The sequence below is a fragment of the Bacillus rossius genome, chromosome 14 (genome assembly GCF_032445375.1).
Source record: "Bacillus rossius redtenbacheri isolate Brsri chromosome 14, Brsri_v3, whole genome shotgun sequence".
NCBI classification, from domain to species: domain Eukaryota; kingdom Metazoa; phylum Arthropoda; class Insecta; order Phasmatodea; family Bacillidae; genus Bacillus; species Bacillus rossius.
The window spans coordinates 32,129,154-32,153,109 of NC_086341.1; the positions used below are offsets into that span (position 1 = coordinate 32,129,154).

At 33.0% G+C, this 23,956-nt stretch overlaps 1 protein-coding gene across 1 annotated transcript in view; it reads left to right on the forward strand.

Moving 5' to 3' along the window:
* The window catches only part of LOC134538761 (leucine-rich repeat-containing protein 24-like), a 182,483-nt gene that overhangs the window by 67,958 nt on the left and 90,569 nt on the right, over nucleotides 1-23,956 (forward strand). Inside the window, exon 2 of the mRNA XM_063380248.1 lies at nucleotides 16,542-16,644. The gene's annotated coding sequence lies outside the window, so the exon portion shown is untranslated. The remainder of the gene's footprint in view (nucleotides 1-16,541; nucleotides 16,645-23,956) is intronic.

Below are 23,956 nucleotides of genomic sequence, written 5' to 3' on the forward strand. Positions count from 1 at the left end.
TTAAATTCTGGTGTCCTTTGAGTTACAATTAACTTTACTATTTCTTAGCTTGAAATAATTTAAGTTTTCAGAACTATTTCATTGTCTAATTCACAACACTTAAAAATCAACTCAAAACAACAAATCATCAAAATCAATAAGATCATCTGACCTACCTATCAGTACTGTGAACTTGAACTGTTCGTACACATTTATAATAAGCTATTGTATTTAAATTCCAACCTAAATAAGGTTTAAAAAAAACTACTAATCCCTCTGTAAATTAAGAAAATTAACTTTAAAAATTAAACTTAAGGTATTAGTTCTTTTTGACAGCTACCACAACTCACTAGTTCCATTACATTACTATAACCTAAAAAGTTCTGTAAATAATGTTTATAACAAAAAAAACTCCAGTTACTGTCTTCCATAAAAAAATAAAACTTTACATGACCTTATTAATCTCCACTTGTAAGTCCATGGCTGCCAGCTTTCTCTTCTCTTGAATCTTCAGTCTTGGCTCTTGTTTCAGTGATCTTGTATCTTGTCTCTCGAACTCTTGTCATCTTGTAAACTGGACTGCTGCTCAGCTCATCTTAAGGAATCTGTAACAGTTTCAAAAATACATGTTAATTTAAATTACATAATTCCTGTTCTTTGGTCCTAAAAAAAATTGTATTATTAGTACACATTACCCTGAAACAACATTATTATTCATTGTTTATTACTTTAAAAAAATGCTTTACCATAAAATCCTTTTTTGTTCTTTTCATTAGGCCTATTTATTTTCCTTCTTCTTAATTAAATTCTGCTTCAAATGTTAATCCTAACTTAAGACCTACCATCTATTTATTATTCATTACCTACATTATTTATGTTACCCTAAAATTCCCATAAGTTTCTAATACTTCCTATCAAAGACATTCTCTCTAAAAAAAAATTTACTTGTGACTCTTAACTTAACAAACTTAAAAAAAACTTTTACACTAGACTTAACTTATTATTCATTCTTAGTTACTAAATTTCTATATGTAAACTTTAGTACTTACAAACAAAAACTGCCTATTTCTCTCTACCTCTTAATCTCTTTCAATTATTACAATAATAATGTTACCTTGCATCTTTAAACTTTCTTCTTTTCAATTAAATTAGACATCTCATAACAATAAAAATTCTGCCTATACTCTTCTTATGGGTGTCCAACCCAACAACAAAATTTCAAATTCTCAAGTTTCCTTATATTTAAATTATGCAATGCACATAACCTCTGTGGTGCCTGTACCCTTTTAGGCCTACCACCTTCTCCTCTCACATCATGACAACTCTTATTCCTCGGGTTCTGTATTCACTGTTACAAATCAAATATCTCAAAAAAATTAAAAACAAATTTATTATTTTAAGAAAACAAAAATTTACACTGAATTTACTATGGAGCATGGAAATCTTAATGTCTCACAGCAGCTAACATGACTAAATCCCATGGAACCCCAGGTTTACATAACCTGTGCCCAAAAATTTAAGCATACCAGGCTTTCCCTGCACTGGTTTTACAGCATCACACACTATTTAGGGCCCCTGATCTGCCATCAGTCCCAAGGAGTTTTCCCACAACCCCTCTCTACACAAGCGCCTACCGCATTCCTCTCAATTGGCTATCGGTTTTACGGCATTCTTTTGGGATCCGACCATCAAGTTAGGGCTAATCGAACATTAAACCTCCATACTTTCAAACAATAAAAATCAATTAAATTTTCTCTGTAATTTCTTAAAATCAAAAATAAAAATTATTCAAACATGCCAGAGAAACTTTAAAAAAAATCATAATCTTATCTTCAAACCATTAAAATAAAAATAAATAGATTACTCTGTTTTCTCCTTAATAACTGTAAACTGTCAACAAATATCATGTCGTAAATTTTAACTATGCTTACTGACTCTTAATCATAAAATCTCATTTGTCCTAATTAATAAACAACCGATTTCCTTAAAATCTCACTGTATCTCTCACACTCAAACTTCACTGGCTGAATATCTCAATAAATTCAAAAACAATTATCTAAACTCTTAAAGAAACTCCTCCCCAATTATTCAAATTACTTCACCTTATTTTATTTCATTACTTAAAACACCTTACTCAAAAAAATTAATTAATTATCTAGCTATCTTCCATTATTATTTATTTACCGAACAAAACTTTCTCCTAAATTAATTTAGTAAAATTCAATTTCACATTAGGCAAGTACACTAACTCTCTACAGCAATGTTTCTCATTTCCCTCCTTCCTAACTGAATCCAATCTTACTTAACCTCCAGGGAATTTACCTCACAAAATAACCAAAAATTTCACTGTAGTGCCTATCTGCTATAGGCCCACTACACAGGGGGCTCTAACCCCACCAACAAACTTCATTGAAATGGTACCCTATCCCATACAGGATAGCCACTTCGGTACTACCATGGGGAACTCCTGCCCCAAACTACTCACAACTCTCAGGATTCTCCTGACCCTTAATTCCGTAGTCAGCCCATCTCCTATGGTCTGCGCTACAATTCCCTTTCTTCCCAGGGACACAACGCCTCAACTTAGGGTCCCTCGCCCTAATGAAAACATTAATTTTGTCTCTCTGTTCTTTTGGAGTAAATTCCCTCTACACACAAAATCTAGCCTTCCCAGTTTTCTCAATGCTTATCGATTTTATAGTGTACCTCCTTAATAATGTTTACAAATCCCAAAAAAATATTTTTAAAACCGAGGTAGAATTTAACTAACAAAAACATAAACAACTTACAACGAAACACTTCTAGCCTATACATCATACACTTCTTAAATTAAATTACTTACATACTGAAAGTTCCTCTTCTCCTAAAACACACTTAAATTTAAATTTATTTAACCAATAGTCTATTTTCTTATCGCTAAGTTACCGTACAGCTGATCAAAACAAGGTCACGGCCTGTCCACGTCTCCGTATGAGCCCGTGACGTCACCGAATTCCATCAGGTGCGCCAACCCTCGCTTGCGGTTCCTCCGTTCTCCGCTAGGTCTCAGCACCTCCCCGTCACGTGTTCACTCTGCCACGTCCACTGACGTGTCGTTCTGAAACAACTCTCAACATTTTTCTAATTAAAACAAAACATCACTATAAATTCTATAACTCTCTTTTACATAAACTCTCGTTTTCTCTTTAATTCCTTTCTAACGTTTATCCTTCCCTCGACTGATTTAATTCGTACGTCTCGTCTCCTACGCGCACGAAAACAAAACAAACTTCACTTGAAAATAATTCCTATTTACGACAAAAACTTTATTTTAAATTATAATTCTCTTAACCTACAATCTTAAAATGAACTTCAATTAAATTAAACCACTTGCATTATCTCTAATAAGCATTTAACTTATAACGTATTCTCCTCACGTAATAATCCCCGATATAAATCTACAATAAATTCAACGACTTAAAACAACTTATCACTATAAACTTTATCCTTACAAGTATCCTCAAATAAACATCTGTTACGTCAAAAAAAAAATCTCAAAGACTTCCTCCACTATAGACTAAAATTCCGTAATCCTCTCCTCAAGTAAACTCTTAATAACCTGCTATCAGAAGCTGAAACTAACTTAATAATAAACATAAAAATCTACCTCTCTCTCTCTCCAGAAATAGAACCTATCCGGCGAACTCTACCATTTCTGTCACGTGCACCTACCCGGCGCCTCCACCATTTCTGTCACGATCCACCTTCAGAGGGGGGGGCGAGAATCGTAGCTCTTTACATAGAAACAACTCGCTTGGCATCAACTAGTCTTAACTTCATAAAATACTTTACTGTACCTAGGATCATAGGTTCGTCATCCCGTACAGGATGTCTGGTGAGAGCTGAACTAAGGAGATTTTGCAAAATAACATAATACTTAATTAAAATTATTTTATTCTTAAAGTCAAATACTCAACATCATTTTAAAGAACATTTAAATAGCGGGATTACAATTTAAAACAATAATCTCTTTACTTCCTTAACGATTGAACGACCTTACAAGAGAGAGAATGAGAGAACTTCACTAAACACTTCCCTAGTCCTTCCGAATACCTCAAATCATAATTAATACTTAAAATTAAAACAAAGATAAGTCCATACTCACATTTTCCGAAAAGCCTTTCTTGATCGATTACTTTAAAAAAATAACGTAGGGGCCTCTCCTGCCCTTGAAATCCCGAACGAACATTACATTTTAAAAACTATGACGCGTGACCCCTGACGAGGGCCATAGCCTCCGCCCGAAAGCTTGAATTCCTACATCACGAACGAACTAACAACTCGTGACCACAGGTGAGACGCATAGCCTCCGCCTGAGTGAGCCTGAATTCCTACATCACGAACGAACTAACAACTCGTGACCACAGGTGAGACGCATAGCCTCCGCCTGAGTGAGCCCCGAGTCACCACTCACTTGCGCTTAAATTCGCGCGCCCTGCCGCGCCTACCATAACAAAAGCTCGTTATTGAAGTCAAATTTACTAAACAACTAACTAGAACATCTGGGAAGACTACCCCCCCTCTACCCCAATGTGCAGGCCACACCGCGCGGCTTGTTACGACAGCGCGCCCCAGTAACTGCGGCCCGTGGCTGCGCCAGCGCGCGGCCAAACAAACAAACAAAATTCTGCAAGCCCGCAGCGCGCCGCGCCGGCCCCGTGCCCCAATTACATGGTCACGCCACTTGCGCTGACGAGTGAACAGAGCAGCCAGCCCAGAGTCCCGTCAGTAAAGTCCCTAAATTTGATTTCAACAACCCTGCAAAATTTCAACCCGCGACAATATTAACTATGAATAGGAATTGATGTTTGAAGAGTTTTGAAGTGTTCCTAAAAAACTATACTTTTTGCGAATTTAGGGTGGAATCGAAGTAAGTATATATTTTGTATAAATTTTGTATAAATATAAATACACGTGAGTTTTATAACAACCAACCTAACCTAATAATTTATTTGTGTAGCTCATTAATTTCATAATAAATTTTTTTAATTGTTTTTATTATTCATGTTTTAAATAAAAATAATTATTAAAAAATTAGAAAAATAATCTATTAAAAATTACATACTTTGAAAAAAGTATTCATTTTCAAAATTATTGACATCAAAACATATTTTTCAATTGTTTTTAATAAAAAATAGAAAATGTTTATTTAACTAATTTTTCATTTATAAGTAGTTGTTAATTTTAGAATGTTTTACATTCGATTCGGTAGACTGCGCTACCATCGCAGCATCAAATATTAAATATTATTCTATTTTAATTTCAGTTTGTCCCGACAGTTGGTGCTGCGATCAAATTGAGAAAAATATTTGAAATTTTGCGTTATTATTGTGTTCGTTTAAGTCGTGTGCTAATTAAAATATTAACTATGTATAGAAATTGATGTTTGAAGAGTTTTGAAGTGTTCCTAAAAAACGATACTTTTTGCGAATTTAGGGTGGAATCGAAGTAAGTATATATTTTGTATAAATTTTGTATAAATATATATACACGTGAGTTTTATAACAACCAACCTAACCTAAAAATTATTTGGTAGCTTATTGACTTCATAATATATTTTTCAATTGTTTTTAATAAAAATTAGAATTTTATAACGTGAGTTTTATAACAACCAACATAACCTAATAATTATTTGGTAGCTTATTGACTTCATAACATATTTTTCAATTGTTTTTAATAAAAATTAGAATTTTATAACCTGAGTTTTATAACCACCAACCTAACCTAAAAATTTATTTGTGTAGCTCATTAATTTCATAATAAATTTTTTAAATTGTTTTTTTATTCGTGTTTTAATAAAAATAATTATTAAAAAATTAGAAAAAATTATATTAAAAATTACATACTTTAAATCGTTTTCGGTGATAATTAAAACTTTTATTTTCAATAAATAACTCATATTCGTTGTGGATTACTTGAGTTTATTTCGTATAAATTTGTTAACAACCAACCTTACCTAATAATTATTTGTGTAGTTTATTGACTTCATAACATATTTTTTCAATTATTTTTAATAAAAATTAGAATTTGATAACGTGAGTTTTATAACAACCAACCTAAACTAAAAATTTATTTGTGTAGCTCATTTATTTCATAATAAATTTTTTAAATTGTTTTTTATTCGTGTTTTAAATAAAAATAATTATTAAAAAATTAGAAATAATTCTATTAAAAATTAAATACTTTAAATCGTTTTCGGTGATAATAAAAAATTTTATTTTCAATAAATAACTCATATTCGTTGTGGATTACTTGAGTTTATTTCGTATAAATTTGTTAACAACTAACCTAACCTAATAATTATTTGTGTAGTTTATTGACTTCATAACATATTTTTTCAATTATTTTTAATAAAAATTAGAATTTTATAACGTGAGTTTTATAACAACCAACCTAACCTAAAAATTTATTTGTGTAGCTCATTAATTTCATAAGAAATTTTTTAAATTGTTTTTTTATTCGTGTTTTAAATAAAAATAATTATTAAAAATTAGAAAAAATTCTATTAAAAATTACATACTTTAAATCGTTTTCGGTGATAGTTAAAATTTTATTTTCAATAAATAACTCATATTCGTGGTGAATTACTTGAGTTTATTTCGTATAAATTTGTTAACAACCAACCTAACCTAATAATTATTTGTGTAGTTTATTGACTTCATAACATATTTTTTCAATTGTTTTTAATAAAAATTAGAATTTTATAACGTGAGTTTTATAACAACCAACCTAACCTAAAAATTTATTTGTGTAGCTCATTGATTTCATAATAAATTTTTTTTATTCGTGTTTTAAATAAAAATAATTATTAAAAATTAGAAAAAATTCTATTAAAAATTACATACTTTAAATCGTTTTCGGTGATAATAAAAAATTTTATTTTCAATAAATAACTCATATTCGTTGTGGATTACTTGAGTTTATTTCGTATAAATTTGTTAACAACCAACCTAACCTAATAATTATTTGTGTAGTTTATTGACTTCATAACATATTTTTTCAATTATTTTTAATAAAAATTAGAATTTGATAACGTGAGTTTTATAACAACCAACCTAAACTAAAAATTTATTTGTGTAGCTCATTAATTTCATAATAAATTTTTTAAATTGTTTTTTATTCGTGTTTTAAATAAAAATAATTATTAAAAAATTAGAAATAATTCTATTAAAAATTAAATACTTTAAATCGTTTTCGGTGATAATAAAAAATTTTATTTTCAATAAATAACTCATATTCGTTGTGGATTACTTGAGTTTATTTCGTATAAATTTGTTAACAACCAACCTAACCTAATAATTATTTGTGTAGTTTATTGACTTCATAACATATTTTTTCAATTGTTTTTAATAAAAATTAGAATTTTATAACGTGAGTTTTATAACAACCAACCTAACCTAAAAATTTATTTGTGTAGCTCATTGATTTCATAATAAATTTTTTTTATTCGTGTTTTAAATAAAAATAATTATTAAAAATTAGAAAAAATTCTATTAAAAATTACATACTTTAAATCGTTTTCGGTGATAATAAAAAATTTTATTTTCAATAAATAACTCATATTCGTTGTGGATTACTTGAGTTTATTTCGTATAAATTTGTTAACAACCAACCTAACCTAATAATTATTTGTGTAGTTTATTGACTTCATAACATATTTTTTCAATTATTTTTAATAAAAATTAGAATTTGATAACGTGAGTTTTATAACAACCAACCTAAACTAAAAATTTATTTGTGTAGCTCATTAATTTCATAATAAATTTTTTAAATTGTTTTTTATTCGTGTTTTAAATAAAAATAATTATTAAAAAATTAGAAATAATTCTATTAAAAATTAAATACTTTAAATCGTTTTCGGTGATAATAAAAAATTTTATTTTCAATAAATAACTCATATTCGTTGTGGATTACTTGAGTTTATTTCGTATAAATTTGTTAACAACCAACCTAACCTAATAATTATTTGTGTAGTTTATTGACTTCATAACATATTTTTTCAATTGTTTTTAATAAAAATTAGAATTTTATAACGTGAGTTTTATAACAACCAACCTAACCTAAAAATTTATTTGTGTAGCTCATTGATTTCATAATAAATTTTTTAAATTTTTTTTATTCGTTTTTAAATAAAAATAATTATTAAAAAATTAGAAAAATTCTATTAAAAATTACATACTTTAAATCGTTTTCGGTGATAATTAAAAATTTTATTTTCAATAAATAACTCATATTCGTTGTGGATTACTTGAGTTTATTTTGTATAAATTTGTTAACAACCACCCTAATATAAAAATTATTTGTGTAGTTTATTGATTCCATAAAGAATTTTTTCAATCATTTATAATAAAAATTATTCATTTTTAAATAAAAAACTATTTAAAATAAAAATATAAAAAATTTGAAAAAAATTCTATTAAAAATTATTTACTTTGGAAAAAATTATTCATTTTAAAAGTTATCAAGCAAAAAAATAAAATTACACGTTTTTAATCTAAAATTTGTTACAATAAATCTTTTTTGTTAATTAATTTAAATTTCATTCTCAATAAAAAAAACTCACATTCGTTGCGTATTATTTTACAGTATTTTTTTTTTTTTTTCAGAAAAATGCCACGTCTTCGAGGAAGAGCCAGAAATATTGGTCGACGTACTCCGAACGCACAATTGGTCCATGATCGTCGAAAACAGATGAAGAACACTCGGAGGATAATGCAAATCTGAGAGATTAAGTTGCATCTACACATGCGAATGAAAATTCAGTACAACGCAATCGACGTCTTCGTGCTAATGCAGTAAGACAACGAGAGGCACGTCAACAAGCGACGGATGCACATAGAGAACGTAACCAACGCCGGATGCAAAATGATCGAGCATTGACAAGAGCATCACTCAATCACCTTGCATTTGAATATGATCCTGAAATCAACTATTCGTCACATGCATTAATCTCGATTGGTAGTATGGACAAAAAGTGTCAACATTGTCATGCTTTCAAGTACAAAGGTGAATCAGCTGGTTTATGTTGCGCATCTGGAAAAATTTCACTGCCATCGCTAAATCCACCGCCGGAACCTTTAAAAACACTTTTAGCTGGCACCACATCTCAATCGAAATTGTTTTTGCGAAAAATTCGTAAATTCAATTCATGCTTCTAAATGACATCATTTGGAGCAACAAAAATTGTTCATAATGAAGATGGTCGTAATTTCGAATCTACATTCAAAATTCAAGGTCAAGTGTACCACCACATTGGTTCATTGCTCACAATGCCTGATGCCGATCCAAAATTTTTACAAATTTATTTTATGGGCAATGAGGAGCAACAATCACACACACGCTGCGCTTACAACTATATAGAGCAGATGGAGGAACGAGAAATTGTGGACATTTTGGAAACGTTTTTGCAAAACCATAACCAGTTGTTGCAATTGTTCAAGACTTTTTCTAGCAGACTGCAAAACGACAACTACGCCATTATTATTAAAGCAGATAAAGTGCCCTACGGAGAGCACGCAGGCACATATAATGTTCCAACTATTAATGAAGTTGCAGTTGTTATGGCTGGTGACCCATGTGAACGTCGGGACATTTGCATTCAACGCAGAGATAAAACGATGCAAATAATTCAAGACAATCATCGTTCTTACGATGCATTGCAGTATCCGTTGATATTTTGGGAAGGAGAAGATGGATACCATTTAAGTATTAAACAAAGGAATCCAACTACAGGTACAACTTATAGACTATCTTACAGATTTTTTTTTTTTCAAATAATTTATTTATCTCTCATATATATATATTTATTTGCAGGTGAAGAACTGATCAAGAAAGTTAGTGCTATGAACTTCTACGCATATCGATTGATGATTCGTGCTAATGACGACAATACCATTCTCCGATGCAGACAGCTATTTCATCAGTATATTGTCGATATGTACGTAAAAATCGAAAGTGAGAGATTACGATATATAAAATTTAATCAAACAAAACTTCGTGCTGAGGAGTACATTCATTTGCGTGACGCCGTTATTGGTAACGTAGATGCATCTAATGACATCAACAACATCGGTAGCGCATATATTCTCCCATCATCATACATTGGTAGTCCGCGTCATATGCAAGAGTATATTCAAGACGCCATGACTTACGTACGTGCATATGGCCGACCAGATCTTTTTATCACATTTACGTGTAATCCAAACTGGGATGAAATTCAAAGTTTGTTGTTGCCAGGTCAAACATCGATGCATCGCCATGATATCACTGCACGTGTTTTTAAACAAAAATTAAAATCTTTGATGAATTTGATTACACATCACTCGGTATTTGGTGAAACACGTTGTTGGCTTTACTCTGTTGAATGGCAAAAACGAGGTTTACCTCATGCGCATATTTTGATTTGGTTGGTGGATAAAGTACGCCCAGAAGAAATCGACAAAATTATTTCAGCCGAAATTCCAGATCCGAATGTTGATTAAGAATTGTTTGACATTGTAACTACTAATATGATCCATGGTCCATGTGGTACTCTAAACATGATGTCACCATGTATGGACAATGGAAAATGTACGAAACGTTTTCCAAAACCATGCCAATCTGATACTATCACCAATATTGACAGTTATCCATCTTACCGGCGTAGAGACGTAGACAATGGCGGTCAATCATATGAATTGCGTCTGTCAAACGGTGTGAGAGTAGATATTGATAATCGCTGGGTAGTTCCATATTCACCATTGCTGTGCAAAACCTATAAAGCGCACATAAACGTTGAACTATGCAGTTCAGTGAAATCTATAAAATACATTTGTAAGTATGTTCACAAGGGCAGTGATAAAGCTGTATTCGCTGTTCAAAATGTAAATGACAATGACGAAATTACACGTTATCAAATGGGTCGATACATTAGCAGTAACGAAGCTATTTGGCGCATTTTTACGTTTCCTATACATGAAAGGGATCCTGCTGTTATACATTTGGCTGTGCATCTTGAAAACGGACAGCGTGTTTACTTTACAGAACAGACTGCACTACAACAAGCTTTAACGGCTCCAAAAACAACTCTTACTGAATTTTTCAACCTTTGTTGCCGACAAGATGTTGTTGGTCAATTCGCAAGGTTATTAATGTATACTGATGTACCTACTTTTTTTACGTGGAATAAACAATCAAAAAATTGGGAACCACGGAAACGAGGCATTCCAATCCCAGGATTCACCGACATATTTATGACAAACACTTTAGGTCGAATATATACAGTTCATCCTAAGCAACGCGAATGTTTTTTTTTTGCGTTTGTTATTGGTTAACGTTCCTGGACCAACATCTTTCCGATATTTGCGAAAAGTCAATGGTACTTTATACGACACTTTCTTTGATGCGTGTCGTGAGTTACATTTATTGGAGGATGATAACCATTGGGATCTCACACTTGCAGATGCAGCACTGAGCTCATCTCCACAACAAATTCGTCAATTATTTTCAATAATATTGACAATGTGTTTTCCGTCTGAAGCATCTGCTTTGTGGGACAAATATAAAGACTCAATGAGTGAGGATATTTTACATCGGATTAGAATTACTAATCAAAATCAAAATATCGAATTCTCCGCAGAAATATATAATGAGTCATTAATAATTATTGAGGATATTTGTATTCTTATTTCGAATATGCCGCTCATCCATTTCGGCATGCCAGCGCCGAACCGCCCAGCAGTAGATACCATCAACAGCGATGTTCAACGGGAACACCACTTCGATAGAACTTCTTTGGCTACTTTTGTTGCCAATAATGAACAATTGCTCACTGCTGAGCAACGAAATGTATATGATCAAATTAATGTATCAATTGCAGCGCAACAAGGTGGATTCTTTTTTCTGGATGCACCAGGTGGTACTGGTAAAACATTCCTCATTTCATTGATACTTGCGCGCATCCGATCACAAAATAATATTGCATTGGCTATTGCTTCATCAGGAATCGCAGCAACGTTACTTGATGGTGGACGGACGGCGCATTCAGCGCTTAAATTACCTTTGAATGTTCACACAAATCCCGAAGCAATGTGTAACATAAAGAAGCATTCAGGCATGGCTCAAGTTTTGAGAAAATGCAAAATTATTATCTGGGATGAATGTACCATGGCCCACAAGCATTCTCTTGAAGCTCTCGACAGGTCCCTGAAAGATATCAAGGATAATAAATACTAGGCTTTTCGGTGGTGCTCTATTGTTGCTGTCTGGTGATTTCAGACAAACATTACCAGTCATTCCACGCGCGACATATGCAGACGAAATAAACGCATGTTTAAAAGAATCTTATCTATGGCGAAGTGTCAGCAAATTATTCCTTACTATTAATATGCGCGTTCAACTTAAAAATGATCCATTAGCGTCAAGATTCTCTGAACAACTGTTGGATATTGGCAATGGTAAAATTGAATTGTATGAAGATACACAATATATTCGACTTCCAGAGAATTTTTGCAACATGGTGGCTACCAAAGATGAGTTAATAAACAGTATCTTTCCAGATTTGAGAAATAATTGTACTAATCATGGATGGCTACGAGAGCGAGCAATTTTAGCTGCGAGAAATTTAGATGTTGATGCCATCAATTTCAAAATACAGCAATTACTGCCTGGTAATGAAACTACATTTAAATCGATCGACACTGTTGTTGATCCTGATGAAGTTGTTAACTATCCTGTAGAATTTTTAAATTCATTAGATTTACCTGGAATGCCACCACATAATTTGCGACTGAAGGTTGGTTCACCTATAATTTTACTTCGAAATTTGAATGCTCCGAAAATATGTAATGGGACGCGATTAGTTATAAAAAAAATCATGGGCAACATTCTTGAAGCTACTATTTTGAGTGGAAAATTTCAAGGTGAGGTTGTACTTCTACTACGGATCCCAATGATTCCTTCAGATTCGCTTATACCATTCAAACGTTTACAATTTCCAATACGCTTGGCATATGCTATGACTATAAATAAGTCACAAGGCCAAACCATGACAATTTGTGGCTTAGATTTAGAAAATCCGTGTTTTTCTCACGGTCAATTATATGTTGCGTGTTCCAGAGTTGGAAAACCATCGAATTTGTTTGTTTATACACCTCAAGGATTAACTAAAAATATTGTACATCCAATAGCATTAATATAAATTAAGTTTTTGTAAATTAATAAATAAATGTTATAAAATAGTTTCATTATAAGATTGTTTACCTTTACTTAAAACAAGTTAAAGTTTGTATTTACGATGCTGTTATTGCCACACTCCACGGATAATATCCCAACCTGTAATCAGTCATTTCATTCACTTAAAATTTTCGGTGACGCCTAGAAATATCCGTGTCAATAATCATAGACAGTGGCTGCTATTATCCAGTCTACAAATTTCATCCGTGGAGTGTGGTAATAGATGCATCTTTTTAGTTAACACAGATTCTACATTTCACTTCACTCATACAGTATATGCATACTTACACACACAGTATATACTCACATGCTACCGATTGGTCGAATTTGTATAAGTGTACATGTAATGAAGTTAGATATTAAAATAACTCTTGAATAATAATTTTCATCAAAACAGTCCAGATTGTTATAGCTTATTGAAGAATGTTTGAAATTTTCTAATTAACGACGTGTGTACAGGACGTCTGTCGGGTCTGCTAGTATATATATATATACACATACATACACACACATATATATATATATATATATATATATACACATATATATATATATATATATGTGTGTGTGTGTGTGTGTTACAGCTTTTTTTTTTTTTTTTAGCAATGAATTTGCTGCCGAAGTTTGTCGGTCGATCTCTGATTTCAACCTGTATTTTTCTACTCGTACTTTCAACGCTTTCTCTCTTTTTTCTTTTTTATTTCTTTTTTTATTTACACAGGAAGCCGCATTGTCTTCTTTCGTCGAAGTGGAATGGCAGTTTCCGACTTTGATGAAAAAGAAAGCACGTTGTGCATTGTTCCATCGATATTTTTCCATAGGCACTTCCAAAAGCTTAGCTATCGACCATTATCGATATCTGAACTCGTAAGCAGAAACGCATGCGACCACGCAATTTCACGACGAGTTACTGTTTTTCACTTGCAGGAATATTTCTATCCATTTGTTGCATGTTATCCGTTGCGTGTAATAGTTAGCTACTTGTATCCCTGTGACACGACGCGGTGCAAACGATGTTGGGATTACCATCGCGTCATTCATCCGTTAAAGCATATTCGTATCAAAACAAATGTTTTGTCCCGTAGAAACACCAGAAGGGCTGTTTATTAGTAGTTAGTAGCCATGAGCGCAGCTTAACTTGCAGCGCCTGCCTTCACTTTTATACACCTCTCGCTGAAAAGAAGAAAGAAGAGTATGTCACCTCGTTGGTGGATGTCAAAAGTATTTACAAGTAGGGAGCTGTACAGTGGTTCGAGTTTGTTGGCTGATTTTAAGTTTCACGCAGTGAGTGGACTGTACGAGTAATTTACGAGAATTCATCTGACGGAATTCGAATTTTTTCTGCGTTCAATTGGGCCAAAAAAAAATGAAGAAGAATGACACGCCACCCGTCTACACTGGTTTTTTCTTCAGGCCGTAACTTCATTTTATATGACGGCCTAAAACCGACGAATGACAGATTGAGCCCGCTGCGTAACTTCGTGTGAAGTTTCGACACGCAACGTGGCAACGAGTCCCGTCTACACATGGACATTATGATTACGCAACGGGGATACGTTACGGTCGTTCGCAACATATGGGTACCCATCTTAAGAATACAGCGTAACGTTTTTATAGTCTGTCTTGTATTTTGTCTCAAATTTGAATGTTCTGAATAGCAGTAATGATGGTCTAGGTATTATTTTGCCACTGTTGTAATGTAAACAGAATTTGTAAACTACTTCCATGTTATGTACAAACATCATGTGATATTATGCTAGTGCCAGCTGAGAAATGGTTACCACTATTACCACTACAGAACTGTCAATATTGGAGACAAGTTACAGGAAACAGACTGTATCTCACTTTTTTTGTGACAATCAAAACACGATTACTACCAAGTGGAAGCTTTAAAACATTGGCGAACGCTTTCGCGGCATACAAACTAACCCTTGTTCGATTTTCGATGTAATACTTCAGGAACTCCTTTGTCCGTGTACAAAGCTTTTTGTTTATGGGATGGAAAGTGTTTTTCCACTTCTTTTTTTAACCCTTAAATGTTAAGCTCAAATATATTCTCGCTGCCTCATTATTAAATCTCTACGTACCTGCGGCTGGAATGCTTATAAAGAGGATTTTTTTAATAAGCATTCTGTGTTATTCTACATTCATCGGAGTGAGATTGAAGTATATATTCTGTACCTGCGGTTAGGAAAACAAAATTAGGAGTTTACCATAGTCGAAGTGGAACATTCTGGATACAGAATAACCAATACAATAAAGGGAGAACATTGGGGTAGCAGTCACTAGGCCGAAAGTCATTTGGCCGAAATTTCGGCCTAGTGCCTTTCGGCCTAGTGACGGTGTAGTTTGCGCCCGCCAGGAGGAAAAGCTTTTCTTTCGAATCTCGAGTTTTCGTGTTCAGAATTCCGAGCAAACCACACAGAAAAAAAAAATTCTGTATTTTTTACAAAAGATTCCATTGAAAACCAGTTGCAAGAAATATATTTTAACTTTATGATACACTTCGCTATTATTATTTTTCCATATATATGAAATACGTTTTTCGAGATTCAACAGTATTTATTGACAATTGAATATTCAATAATTAGACGTTCGCTTATTATTTTGCGCAGTTAATACCGGAAAGCTATTCAGAGAACGATTTACACATACAAATTTTAACTATTGAAGGTACTGGGAAAATACAAAGCATAAATGCTCGGGTAAGAATCCAAACCCATTTATATTGCGAACACTATCTTATTTTCATGTAAATGCACAAATTGGAAAATTTCTGTATTTTATTTGAATATTTATGTTTCGTTTACAATATGTTTGTATACAATATTCTCGCTTACTAAACAAGGCAAAATTTATGAACCAGAAAACGGAACATTGGTTTCAACCGTTATTAGGTCATTACACTTACCTATTTTTATTCTTTAAAATTTTACTTCGTTAAAGCACTGCATATAATTTTTGGAATGCCTTAAATATTAATAGTTACTGGTTGCTACAAAAAGTTTATCTTGTGCAGTCATTGGCGTCTGGTATTTCATGTGTTGTGAGAATGACTACATCTGTTATAATACTGTTAGTATACACTATGTTATGGTATTTGACAATATCTTATTGTGTGAACTCGGCCTTACAGAAGGCAATATTTTAATATTTTAAAACAGGGCTAAGGTCTCATGTTGAAACTAAGATGACATTTTTCTGTTCCTATCTCTTCTTTTTAAAAAGTATTGAATTTTTATTAATTTTTATATAATGGTGTAAATGAAATACATCGAATCGTTCATTATATAAAAAAAAATTTGTTTCAGAAATCCGAATGCTGAGTTCTGGGATATGCCGGTGTTAAACACGATGAATATGCAGCCTACGACATTTTAAGCTTGGGTGTCATCTTTATGGTGTCTACAAAATGTAAGTAAACTACTGCGTGAATTTAGTACGAAAATGTTCCTTTTTTCACGCAGACTATCGTTTATATCATTTACTTGGAGCGGATGCGAACTCTATAACAGTAGGAGGGAAGAAACTAATATTTATTCACATTCTTTGATTAAGTAAGGTTCCTGATGGTAATATGGCCATGTTAAGCTTTGTTTAATTGTTTTGATCTCGTTTTCGGGAATTCCCCAAAAGTTTTTGATGGTTTTTTTTCTAGAGTTTTTCTTGTCAAAAACCAATAACATAACATTATTTAATACAAGTCATTATAAAATAACCGAAAAATAATAAATACATGTATTTGTGCCATATTAAAAGCATGTGATGTTAATATCGCCAGTGTTTTATAGGAAGCTGAAAATGGAAGATTATTAGCACAAATCATTAAGAAATTGAATTTATGATGAATATTTATTTATACATACATAAGAATAAACCGCAAATATATTTTTAATACATAAAAAACACAGTTTTATTATTTTTTGATAATGAAAGTCAGATTGTAGATAAAATATGAAAATAACAAGGAACATATTGGTCTCTTTCAATATGTTCACACTATAATTAACATTTCGTGCAAATAAAAAACTCTTTGTCTTCTTTGGCGAGGCCAACACATTCTTCATGGACATATATTCCACAAACTCCGCACAGTCTCATATCCTTCACTTCGTCATTGCAACAAATTGCACAGTACCAACTCTCAGACTTCTTTGAAGCAGTCATCTGGCGAACAGACTTTGTTTTATATTTTTTGCTGTTTCCTCTGTTCTTGCTGCTATCTAACTTTACATCCTTGTTATCTTCAAATAAAGATCTATTCAGTACAACACCCCTGTTGTTTATAGCAGGTTTCATAACCCATGTGGTTTTCCTATATATTTTTTTTTTTTGGTGTAGGTAGCATTTCTCCAATGGAACCACGCCTGGACAGATTTGCAGTACTTTCGGTAATATGCAAACTATCAGAGTTATCTGAAGAACTTAAAGGTTGTGCCAAGTCTCCTTTGATATCTGAATCAGATGATGAACTGGTGCGGTGTCTAGAACCAAGCTGGCTAACGTTTGTCTGTAGACCAGACGGACCTGCCAATGAATGGGCGTTATTGGCATTATGTTGTTCCTGAAAAGCAGAAGCGGTTACAGTTTCGTCTGCAATTTTTGTGTTAGGTGGTGGAAGCTCAGTAGCTATGTTGGGTGCAAAGGCCTCTTCTGGAATGACGAACGGATTGAAGGGGAAAATGCCAGTAGCTCCAAATATAATTTTCATGTTTGCTTGTGTCATAGACTTTTCTCATGTTGGTGTAAAAACATCAGCAAAGTTCAATTTGGAAATGTCTTGCTGTTCTTTGTGCATATCAAAATAAATGAGAGTGTGCTGATCCTAAAAATCTCAAAACTTCGGAAACAACCTTTGTATAAAGGCTATAACTCATGAGTCGTGTTTAACGGAAGACAGTACAAAATAAATTAATTCTGTTCTGCAACTTCACATATGATGTAGTCTTAATTTGGCTTAGCCCCATCAAATATCAGAAGACAAGGCCCATTTGGCTTGAACCTAGAGAAGTGATTCAGGAAGGACACAAAATATTCTGTTGTCATGCTACCTTTTCGAGTCATTGTTGTTGTTGAACCTGTAGGTAAATTTTTTTCCCAAGCTGGATTTTTTCTTAGTCCAGGGAATAGGATCATTGGGGGAATGACATTTCCAGTTGCATTTCCACAGGCTACAACAATAACACTCTCGCCACGTTCCTTTGCAACAATATGGACGTGCTTTGACCCCGTTTTCGTCAAAACCTCTGGATCTTTGTGCAGTTGTAACCTACAACCCTTCTCATCCATGTTGAATATTTTTTCAGGGAAGTTTAAAAACTTGTTCTCAGCAAGGACATTCTTTAATTTTTCAAAATGGTCTCCAACTATGAATTTGTTAAGCTTTTGATCTCAGGCAGGGTTTAGCCTTTGATCTTTTCGTTTGCTAATTTCAGGATTTCTGGCCAAAAAGCCCTTCAACCAGTAGTGACCTGCAGTTTCTTTAGTGAACCAGTGAGTTATCCCATTATCACGGCAGTATTTAAAAACATTTAACTTGAGCATCTTTGATGTGAGTGGATAACCAACATCTGCTAGACGAATTATTCTCCTGCTAAGTTACCTCTCTTCCTCAGTTTTGAGTGTTGCCTTACAACCCAATTTTGATTTAACACCTTGGTTATTGGAAAGATAACGGCGAACGGTTGGCCTAGGCACGACATAGCCTACCTTTTACTTGCTGCATTAACAGATAGGTTGCCAAGTCTTACAGCATCTACTGCTTTGCTGAGTCAATCTTGTGTCCAACTACCCCGCTTCTTTTGTGGGTCGAAGGGATTCATTTCTGAAACAAAAATCAAAGAATTAACATTAGTTACATTTGAATTATAAGTTATTATTTTGGTGCTATAATTAATGTATCGTGATTTTTTATGTAATTTAATTAATTTTTATATAGAATTATCCTTACAAATATTATAAATGCGAAAGTAACTCTGTATGTCTGTCTGTCTGTTTGTCTGTTTGTTACCTTTTCCCGGCTAAACGGCTTAACGGATCGTAATTAAATTTGGCAAGGAGATAGATTATATCCTGGGGATGGACATATGCTATATTTTGTCTAAAAAATAAATTTTAAACGTGTTAAAAATATATATATCTTAATTTTATGTAATGTGTGTTATAGATATACAAACTGTTAGTGTCATTCCTCTATGTCTGCCGAGCAATAGCTTTCAAGCCATTACCTTACGTTTTGCTATTGTAAGGAACTTAGTAGAGAGTAAGAAAAAAAATAAAGATCTTGACAGCTTGTAGTGTCGCCATATTTGTTTCAATTTTCAATACCGTTTTTTAAATTGCAGAAAAAAAAATCATGTTTCATAGACACATAAATAGTGAGTGTGTGTCATTTCTCTATGTCCACGAGGTCTCGCCGCGTCAATTTTCTCCTTGGGGCAAACCCGTCCACTTGATTAAATAAACAGCTTTTATCGTTGAATGATTTCATGTTTTATTTCATGAAAATCTGCTCTCATAAGAAAGTTAGTTTTATAGACATTCACTAGGTGTCTCTCTCTCTCTCTCTCTCTGAAGATCAATCTCTGAATCGTTACAAATTTATTTCCTTTATTTTTTTAGTTTGATTTGATACAATATTTCACTAAAAAATCAATTTCTACCCCTTCCTATTTTCATTTCCACATTACAAAGTTTCACCTCTTCTGCGCGGAGGGACTCCACGCAATATTTTTGCATGCAATTTAAAACAATTTTTTAATGATGCCAAGGAAGTATAACTTCTCATGCGCGTACCTAAGTACACGCACCCATTTTTGAAATTTAATTTCTTCTATATATATATATTTTTTCTCCATACCTAGGGCACTAATAATTCTTTTAAATTTCACGTGTATGTTTTCAATGTCATTCGAGTTGTACAATTTTTTTTTGTCAAATTGGTCATTATTTACACTTTGTTTCATTTTGGAAACATACGTATTTTAGGTATTATGACAAATAAAAAAATTAGTTTCACTAACATTCTTAGGTTTTTATTGTGTTGCTAGTTTCAAGTTCAATATTATGTAGGTACATAAATTCTTAAACTTATAAATATCTCGGTGCTTTTTTAGTGACTTTATTTTGTAGTCTTTTGATTGAGAACAAATTCAAATATACTGCAAAATTCACACTTAGGGCAGCAAGGAGATTGTGGTCAATTGCGTCCAAAACCGGTGGCGAATATCACATCACGAGTTCCCTCTAACCTGCCCAACCACTTCGAGACCTACTTCGTGTTCGTAATAAAAAAAAAAAACACATGTGACTGGAATCGCATGAGGAGAGATTAACTACTTTCATTTTGAATTGCGTTTCCGGGTAGTGTTTTGCGATCTTCTCGCGTTGACTCGATCTCAGTATACGCCTGCATCTAGTGTCTCGCCTGAACAAGAGAACATACAACATTCCAGGACACAAGAGGGCATGCAGTGCTTCGCCTCCATATGTCAACACGACATCTACAAAACACTTAAGGGTGTATGTCCCGTTCCAGGTCATTATTTTATTATTATGTTTAACATCGATACATTTATAGACTTTTAAGGTAGACTTCGAAGAAAGACTACCTATTTTAACCATTCCTAGGTGCAACTTCCGGAAAACTTTTATACAGTTTTTCGTTTCAAGGTCCATTGATCCCCAAAATCAACATTAACTAAAAAAAAAAAATATATATATATATACACACACACGATGAATGCCGTAATTTTTCACAAATCACATCCATACTGATACATAAAAATTAGTAATGGAAAATCTCATTAGAGTTCGTTAATGGGCAAAATCCCACCAAAGAGGTAGAAATGGGAAAGGTTATTTGGAAAACAGAGAAATCCATTAACTCCAATAATATGCAATAATTTATCGTATTACTAGTAGGAAAATACCGAAATTTTTTGTCAAAATAATAGTTTGATACAAATAACATAACTGCAAGGAAACTATGAAATAAGGGTCGGAGGGAAAAAAAAATTCATAACTCCCTTAATAGGCACACTATCGAATCCGTTCGAATTGTTTTAAATCTAATATTTTTTGTCTAAAACTTTAGTCTAAAACAATTTTTTTTATAACCAATCAGTGCAGCAAGGAGATAATAAAAAATCAGATTTAATCCAAAATACAACAATGCACGTAACACTTTTAATTTATTTTTGTCTTATTTCGTTTAGTACACAGTAATATAATTACTTATTAATCAATCTATCTTCATTTATGATTTGTTTATACAATTACAATGTGACAATTCTTGTCCAAAACTAATAGCTATAATTTTAATAAAATATAATTATTGGTATTTGCTACCTACTAATCGGTTTGAAGTCGGTGCAAAGCCAAATAGGTAGTAGGTAGAAGACTAAGTCTGCTCCCGCCTCATTGCAAGTCTCCGCGCGTGTGAGCATAAGCGTGTATGGCGGTCTCGTCGTAAGCAAAACAACCCAAGCGGACAGTCACGAGCGGGCAGACTTCATTGACAGTCGTCTCGAATGATTGAATTTTAGATGCGTTATAACGTAGTTGATAGATTTGGATCATATGACAGTTGAACATAGCTATTTATAGGATGATCTTTAATCAATAACAAAAAATTTAGGTATAAAACTATATTTTTATTCCAATCCTTCACTCAGTTTTTTTCTCTTCCAATAGATAAGGGCACTACCGTGACTTATCGTAAAATGAGTGGACAACCTTTAGAACGGGAAAGGCGTAAGTGGCGTTACATCTAATGTTCACTAGTGGATAAAATATCTATGGGATCCTACGAAAATTTGTGAATAATTCATTTACGGCTGCAGGCGTTCAAAAACAATAATTAATTTTTTGGAGGTTTCCGTGTATTTTTATTTGGCGATATTATGCAGTTACCGCCAGTTAAATGTCATTGATGCTTCGAACACCATTCTTAGTTAAATGCAGAAATTCATTTATGGCAACAGTTCTCCTTCTGCGAACTTACAATAAATAGGTATGCGTCAAAATAGCGTTGTGGAATTTGTCGATTTATTAAATAATTTGCTGTTTGGAGAGCTTACAATCTCACAATTGCAACTTTTGTGTGAAAGACGACGAATTGAACAGGTTGATGAGTTCGCAGATGGCGCTGCAGTTAGAATTTTTCCAACGTTCATATTGGTGAATAACTATAACTCTAAAATGACGGATCAACTACATCAGTAAAGTCGCGTTTATACCTTGCACGCTACCGATGAGTCGAGAGAGGCTGTAACCTACGGAAAAAGACCACCACTTAATGTGATTCCTGCTGATTTAAATAACTGTGGTGGTTTGTTGCACATGCTTAAAGTGGGCATAGGTTCGAGAGTAATGTTAAGGCGTAACATACCTGTTACTGATGGTCGCGTCAACGGTGCTATGGCAGCCATACGCAAGTATAGGGGGCCTGCTCTTCTTTGTGATCAGTTAGAAGTAGGTGAACGGCGTAATGCAGCTTGTATCAAATTTTATGATGAGACTATTGGCACTAAAGTGAAAGACAGGGACGGCTTAATTGAAATAGCAGCGGTATCAGCAACATTTCAAGCAACAAAAGGATATAGGAATGTCGAAAGAAGAATGATGTCATTAATCCTAAGTTGGGCTGTAACAGTGCATAAGCTTCAGGGTACCACTTTAAATAAAGCCGTCATTTACTTAGGAAAAAAAAATTGCCAACAGTCAAGTGTATGTTGCCCTAAGTCGAGTGAAAACATTAGACGGTATTGCACTTTGTGATTTACAACCAAATATATTACTTAACCGACCACATGATGAAAAATGTTACGAGAAATTGAAAAATTAAGACAATTAATAAGTAATTGTAATACTGTTTACTAAATGAAATAAGACAAAAATACATAAAAATTATTACGTGCATTGTTGTCTTTTGGATTAAATCTGTATTTTGTTATTTATTTTTTTACTTTTTAGTGTAGTGACTCTGTGTTTTGTTTGTTGTGTTACACGTCCACGTCTATCCAATAATTACTAAGTAGTTTCTTTCGACATATTGCAAAATTTTCTCCTAACTCCTAACAGTTAAGGAGTGCTGTGGCTGCCATCGTCATCAAGCAGCTTGAAGTGATGACTCTTAAACACTCTTAAACACTTGAATCATTAATAGATTTCATTTGATTTGAGATAGTTCAACAAAAGCCCAGTATATGTTCCTATAAAATTTCAGGATTCCTCGATTTACATGCGATCCCCGCATCAGATTATGACTTGGTGACAATGGGACCACCTCGAGAGTATACCCTTTCAAACAAAGAAATAATTTAGAAAATCGATCCACAATTGACGGAGAAATCGGTGAACATACATAAAAACAATATATAGGTACAGTCGAACATAAATATAACCTTCTTTTTTGAAGTCGGTTAAAAAACAGGGGTATAGTTAAAAAATTTAGATTTGAAAAAAAATTATAATACACTATTAAAACTTTTTTTACTGTAAATCCTTAAAATATTATCTACAGCATTGGTCCGAAATAATTTTTTATACCACTAATCGTTACTGCAAGGGGAGAAAAATAACAGGATTTGAAGGAAATTAATATTTTTCATAACTTCCTTAGTATGTTGTGACCGTGTATTTGGTCACGAGACGTTTAATTTTTTGATTTTTAAATTGGAAAAACATTAAGGACATTGAGAAAACACATAACCCTACCTGTTGT